Here is a 5,235-nt window from a genome sequence, read left to right as displayed (position 1 = left end):
CTCGTTTCACTTCAAGGTTTTGGGGTGCATTTCAGAAAACTTTTGGAACCCGATTAAGCTTGAGCACGGCTTACCATCCTCAAACAGATGGTCAATCCGAGAGGACGATCCAAACGCTAGAAGATATGTTGAGAGCTTGTGTTTGGACCAACCTGTAACGACCCAACTTCCAGAACGTCATGATCGTACCGAAAGTAAGGTGTTACCAACTTGCTTTCCTTTATTAACTATTTACTATTGAGCCTTTAGTTCGATATCGCGATTCAATTTTAGTAAAAATACTAGAAAATTTTTATTTTTGATAATTAAATTCATATAGCAAACATCACCAAGTAATAATAGTCACATAATTACTAATAATAATATCTGTCATACAAAAGATTTCCAATAAAACTTAGATACAAATCCTATCCCTCTGTATAAAATAAATAAGTTAAGCAATAAGAGCGAGGGAACTTCTATGAAAATAACTCAAGTTATAAACTTAACTCATAAATAAGATCTATAATCGCCTGCAGCTTCAAACGGAGTCTTCGAACCTGTGTCACTAAAAGGGTGGAAGAATTTTGGGGTGAGAACAAACCACACGTTCTCAGTAGGGAATGGGAATGCCGTAAAAGTAATGATTAACATGCAAATAATTAACTTTACTTAGTAAATCATTTTTGTCAAACCCTTTTTAAATATTTCTTAATCTTACCTTAGATAAATAAGTACTTTCTTTAAAATTCCAAAACCCAAAACAGATCTCAATCGCAAAACTTGTCATACTAAATATCTATCAGCCACATAATTGAATCTCAGTCATAACAACATATAGTAATCATCTTCATCCATTCACAAACTACTAGCACAAACAAGAAACTCAATTCATCACACAAACAAATCACAGCAAGGCAAACAGCACAATCACAGGGAAGTACAACGAGCAAACCCAATCAAATGCAAATGCACACACAAGGATGATGCATGTCTAGCCCTAGTGCAGGTAATGAGCTCATTTGTCGGTTACATACCCGCTCCCGACGTTACCCGGAGTCCTCTGACCAGGTAAGGCTTTCCTATTGGCTATACCATTGTGTACAGGAAATAACCCCTCTGCCACCACAGGGTCCACTGCATGCAGGAAATAACACATCTGCCACTGCAGGGATGTATGCCGACACACCTTCTGTATACAGGAAATAACCCCTCTGCCACTACAGAAATGGAACAGGTGGTCACGGTACTTCTGTAGCAGGAAATAACCCCTCTGCCTTACAGAATTAAAATTGGATCTGTACCGTAGGAAAGCATTCTTAGTGGTCGCACCACCATCTATCTGACTGCCTTCACGCAGCAGATCTTTACACAAATATCTCAAAAGTTGCCATAATACAACAAATGAATAAACATATCTCTTGGGTTGCCTTAAGCAACAAATAACCTTTCAACAGGTCCTCTGCTCTTTATTCTCTTTTATAACCATAAATACGCAAGCGAGACAAAACCCACGCCCTTGCCAATAATTTCATAAACTGAATATCTTTCCTCAAAAGAATCAATGTAATTATCATCACAAGTTATCATTCTCATTATTCATTTCTAGTTACATATCCTTACACAATATCTCTCTCTTTATCATTCAAGTTCAAATATTATATAATCATTAAACTTCTAAAAAGTAATCATTTATCTTAAACCCCAAGCATAACTCTCTTCATATTGAATAAAGCTCAACATAACTTCTTTTATAAATAATTCAAACTTGAACATAAACCTTTTCTTAATAATTCAAATTCAAAATAGTATAATTCTTTTCTTACCTAAATAAAATTGTTTTCATAATAAATTCAGCCCATACATAATACTTTAATCAATAAATAAAACTTAAATAACATAACTTTCCAAATTCAAACCTTCTAAAATAACTTTTTCAAGTAAAACCTCAGATTTTACAAAATTCCGGCAGCACCTCCCCTAAAATTCGGGTTAGCCACCCTTACAGGTTCCCTCTTTCTCAACAATTCACAGCCCTTTTTCAGCAGTTGCCACAATAATATATATTCTCAACAACATTTGATAATAGTATAGAAAATCTATTTCTTAAATTCCAACACAACTTGGCAGCCTGATTTCCATTTTGTTTTTAAAATATCAAATGAATTCGGAATCACGCAAACTTTATATCCATGCGATCGTCTCGAATTAAGCTTTCTATTAAATCAAAATTCATAATTTTTTGCTGACTCTAGCTTCAGGAATATAAGCAAAACCGTGACTGCTCTGCAGTGTTTTAAAATCCGAAAACAGCAGCAGCATACAACATTCAAAATTTCATATAAAATCCAAATTAAATCCAACTACCTTCAGAATTAATGTGGTTAAACATAACTCATCCAAATTTCTTTCTCAATTGGTTCCAGGGTCATACCATTTTTAATGAAGGAGTTACGTAGCTTGGAAGTTAGGTAATTTTCTGCAGAATTCTGTTTTACAAATCATTGAACACAACCTCTTCCAAGTTCCATAACTCACTTATTAAAACATGGAAAACCCTGAAATTTGAATCATATATACTAAACATACTCAACTTTCACCTCCAATTGGTTGCATCTCAATATCAATCCAGATTTAAAAATTATAAAGCTTCAAAGTTACTGACTTGGAAAACAAAACCTGACTTTTACTGCATAATACATCTTTCTTTGAAAATCCAAATCTTTAAAACCACAACTCTAACAATTCTAAATTTTTATGAAATTAAAGTATTAGGACCAAAGTTTCATTTAAAATTGGTTCCATTTCAAAATTCAAAATGCAGAATTTCCATTAAAGAAATCAAGTTGCTGCTGTGTTAAATACTCAGCAGAAAAACCAGATTTGACATCCATGATTCAAAAATTCACCATAAATCATAAACTTAGTGAAAAAGCCTCAAATTCAGCAGTCCAATTCCCTATATTCCCAAGCTCAATCCGGACTTGGTCCCACACAATTCCGATAATCACAGAAATAGTTATAGTTTTTCAAAGTTTCCGGCTGCTTTTAAACATAATGCAGAAAATCAAGTTTTACACTTTAACTTTTGAAAAATCATAACTAGTTCTATAATTAATTTAAACTTCTCAATCAATCAGAAATTAACAATCTGCAATAGTTAACTTTTCAACCATAATCCGCAACTCCCATGTTCTGTATTAATCCAACTTCAATTTGATCAATTCAGAAATTATTATAGCTAAAGGACTAACAATTTTTCACTTTCTAAATACCCAAAATACATTATCACCTAACTTAACCAGAATCTTAGCAATATTGACACTAAAACACAGAGAGAATATATTATTTACACAATTCCAGTTCTCTTATAATATGTTCACCCAAAAATTCTGCTCCATATAGTTTCCAATTATCACAAGTTATCCTTATACTTTTAGAATAGTCAATTTAATAATCAAGCTTCAATCTGTTAAGAGTTCTCAAAATTAATTCTAATTAATCATGAACCAACAATAACAACTACCAAAACCAATTCCAACCAGTCACAAGTCAATTTCACAGCCAATCCGATACATCAGAGAACTAAAAACAACAAGCACTTACTCTCAATTACCAGAATACAGCCACACAATTCAACTAATTCAGTATAATCACATAGAATCAAAACCTTTCAACAATTCCATCAAAACCAGAAAAACCAATATCAATTACATTCACAGCAACAATCCAAACTCAATTCATCAATTATCCATTCGACAGCTTTTCAATAATTAACTCGACATACTTCAATTTAACAAAGCTTACTAATTTAATCATTAATCACAACAGCATCTAAATTCAATTGCAACTCAGAATAATCACAACTAACTAACTAATTTCAAATCCGTTTCAAGTCATTCATGTCAATTAAGAAATTCCTAACCATTGTTAACCATTTGCACTTATCCAATAGCTTTGTAGGCATTCTAACAATTAAAAACATTAAATCCCCTACCTCAAAGTCGAAACTCACAGAAATCACTAAACCCAGCAGCTCCATTGGCAGTTCTAACACCCGTTCTGCTCTCTTAGCAGCTACCATGATAATTCTGGGCAGCTCCAGTGATGGTGAAAGGTCTCAGCTTCAGCCAAGCAGCAGCAGTTTCTTCTGTCAATAGCTCCTTCCCTGGCAAGCTTCAATGGTGACAGTGGCAGCGTTCTTCTCCAAACTTGATGGTGGCAGAACAAAGCAAGAACAGTAGCAGCGATCTTAAACCCAACAAACAGCAACGATAGTGGCGTTTTCCCAGATTCCAAAAACCCAGAAGTAGAAGCAGAACTGGCGTGCCTCTCCATTCGGTCCTCCAGCAATGATGTCCGGCGATGTAGCGGCTCGGCGATGGCGATGACTTCCATCAACAGCAGCAGCAGTGAAGAGATGTGGCGTTGATGACAGAAGACTTCTCCTTCTTCCTCTGTTCGGGATACACGGTGGTGGCAAAAGCTTCATCAATGGCAACGCAGCAGCATGGTGACAGATCGGCGGCGCGACACGGAAGCTCCTGGTTCGCGTTCCTCTCTGCGTCCTCCACGGAGCAGCTATGAGAGCGACGGTGGCGGCGCAAAAATGGCAGCGACGCATGGCTCGATGGCTGGGCACGGTAGCGGCAGCAGCTCCTCCATCTTCTGTTTCTCTCTTGTTTTGTGTGTGTGTATATTGAGGAATGAAGCTGAAGGTGAACGAAGGGGGAACGGCGCTGGGGTGTGGGGTTAGTGGGTTAGGGTTTCTCAATTTGGGAAACTAGGGTTTTCTGAGTTTGATTTGGGAATTTAGGATTCAGGGATTTTATAAAGTAATATGGATAGATATGAATAGATATTTTGATAAAATTGGAAGATAGGATAATTTTAAAATCAACTGTACTCTATTAAAAATACTTAGAAACATTATTTATCAACATATTGCTAAGTTTAATCAATTATTTCTAATTTACATTATAAAATGAGCACATTAATCACATTTTTATAAAATATAGTTGAAATTCAATATTAATTATTCAAATCAAATGGTATAATTTTTCATTATTTTTCTATCACTAGACTTTAATTTCAATTTATAAAATAACAAATTATAATAAAAATTGTACATAAATATTAATTGACGTGAACTTAAAGTATTTATAAAAATTAATCTAATCATTTCTAATAAATTAATTTCTAGGAGTTCAAATTAATAACATAGTTCATTCAAAATAGAATTTATTTAAATTAAAT

General features: G+C 34.5%; 1 long non-coding RNA gene across 1 annotated transcript; it reads right to left on the bottom strand.

The window, feature by feature from the left end:
• Positions 1 to 333: 333 nt before the first annotated feature.
• On the bottom strand, positions 334 to 4,800 carry LOC114924452 (uncharacterized). Its single transcript, XR_003811753.2, has 2 exons — positions 3,977 to 4,800; positions 334 to 547 (listed from the first exon to the last, which is right to left on the bottom strand). It is a non-coding gene; the product is annotated as an uncharacterized lncRNA (long non-coding RNA).
• Between the last annotated feature and the right edge of the window lie 435 nt (positions 4,801 to 5,235).

Source organism: Arachis hypogaea, chromosome 9 (assembly GCF_003086295.3).
Source record: "Arachis hypogaea cultivar Tifrunner chromosome 9, arahy.Tifrunner.gnm2.J5K5, whole genome shotgun sequence".
Taxonomy (NCBI): domain Eukaryota; kingdom Viridiplantae; phylum Streptophyta; class Magnoliopsida; order Fabales; family Fabaceae; genus Arachis; species Arachis hypogaea.
Note: the sequence above shows the minus strand (reverse complement) of the source record. Positions and strands in the feature narration are given on the sequence as shown.